Genomic DNA, 2,246 nt, shown 5'->3' with positions numbered 1-2,246 from the left:
GGGAAGACCCTCTATGAGGTGGATTGATTCAGTGACTGGGGTAATCGGGATGGGTGTGTCAGAGGCAGTGAGATTGGCACAGGTTAGATCACGGTTTAGGGCTGTTGTACATAGGGTCGCTATGAGTCGCAAATGACTCGACGGCACATAAGAAGAACAACACCAACATCAACAATCAACACTGTTGGTACCAGCAGTCACAAAATCAAGAGACATTACATTTGGCAAGTCTATTGTCAGGGACCTTTCCAAAATAGTTAAGAGCAATGATATCAGTTTGGAGACTAAGGTTCACTTGGTTCAGGGCATGGTCTTCTCAGTCAGCTGCTATGCATTAGCGAGCTGGACAATGAAGGATGACAGAAGAAGAAATAACGACTCCGAGTTGTGATATTGGAGAAGTGTATGGAAAGTCAAAAGAACAAACAGATATGTCCTCAAGAGGGTGCAGACAGAGTGCTCCTTGGAGGCCTTGATGACAAAGCTTTATCTCTCATACTCTGGACACGTTGCAAAGAGGAGTTATGAAAGGGATATTATGATTGAGAAGGTTGGGGGTGAGCTAAAAAGAAGAAGATCCCCAATGAGATGAATTGACATAGTGACTTCAGCAATGGGCTTGAGTGTGTCAGAGAAGATGAGGATGGTACAAGATAGGACCAGCATCCAGGTCTGGTGTCACTATGAGTTGTACTCCATTCAGTGATACTTACTGACAACAATATGGCTTATTGGTAAGGAATTGTACTGCCAAACCAAAAAGTATGCAGTTTGAATTCACCAATAATTCCAGGGTCTTTACTGACAAATAGCTTAGCTTATGGTACATGAACCATCAGTTTTTGAAGATATTTCCTTCTCTGACTCTCTGATCTTTTAATCTAGCTCAAACTCTTAAAAATACACATAATGAAACACCAAATTGCCTTCCAGAATGGTTTTATCATTTTACAATCCCACCAACAGTGCTTGAGTGATCCAATCTCTCCACATCCTCTTCAACATTTATTGACTGCTGTTCTATTAAACTTTACTATGGCTATAATATGACAGGTTTGGAATCAGGTGTGGTATCCACTTCCTAAATAAGATGCCTCTGGAAACTGTATGAACTTTGATAAATGTCTATGGTTGTAGAGGGGCTTCAGGCCTTTTGTTCTGGGATTGCTATGAGTTGTGCTCGACTTGAAGGTCATCAATACAACAGCAACTGAGGTGAGATAGTATCTCATTGAGATTTTAATTTGCATCTCTCTGATTGCCAGTGATTTTGAGCATTTCTTCATGTGTCTGTTAGCTGTCTGAATATCTTGTGAAAAATCTTTTCCTCAAAAAACTAAATATAGATATCTCATATGAACCAGCTCTTAGGAATATACCCTCTTAGGAATATACCCTAAGAAATTTAGAACTGAGACAGGAATGGAGACACATACACCTATATTCATAGTACCATTATTCACAATAGCAAGAAAGTGAAAATAGCCCCCAAATATCCATCAACAATTGAATAGATCGAGAAATTGTAGAAATTGTGGTATATTCATACAATGAAATACTATGCAGCACCAAGGAATAATGATTTTGAAAAATACTATATAACATGAAGAGTGTAGAGGGGATTATATTGAATGAATTAACTCATCTCAGGAAGACAAACATTGCATAAGACCATTATTATAAAATCAGAAGGATAACTAGTACTATGTGCATAAATGTAAAAAAAAAGGAAGAGGGAAGTAAATAAAATAAGGGAAGCATCAATTTCATTCAGTAGCAGAGTTTAGTGGGCAGATTAGGGGCAGGAGGTGAAGGAATAGGAAAAATTAAATGGACTTGAAGAGATGGGGTAATAAAGACACATATCAATGGTAGTTAATGATATGAAATGTAGTGTATATGAATGATTCTGTGAAATATAATGTAAATGAAAGATTTTTGAAAACATCATGTACATGAGTTAAATACAAGATAAGCTATCACATGAATACAAAATTTAAAAAAAGGAGTGGGAGTGGAGGTAGAGGCAGAAAAGGAGAGAGACTATCACTCATGTGGGAGAGATTAGTAGGGAGGAGATAGATTGGGGGAGGCTTAGTGGGGTCTTGAGGGGACAATCTGATAATAGATATGGATAGATAATAGTTACTTATATGTACTTACAGTTGTGTGTAAGAGATTGTGAGGGAAACAATGTGCATGTATAAAGTGTAGTGGGTAAGGATGGTTATAAGCAAATCAATTTT

This window comes from Elephantulus edwardii, unplaced genomic scaffold (assembly GCF_000299155.1).
Source record: "Elephantulus edwardii isolate Elephantulus edwardi_28Jun2011 unplaced genomic scaffold, EleEdw1.0 scaffold00204, whole genome shotgun sequence".
Lineage (NCBI taxonomy): Eukaryota > Metazoa > Chordata > Mammalia > Macroscelidea > Macroscelididae > Elephantulus > Elephantulus edwardii.
Note: the sequence above shows the minus strand (reverse complement) of the source record.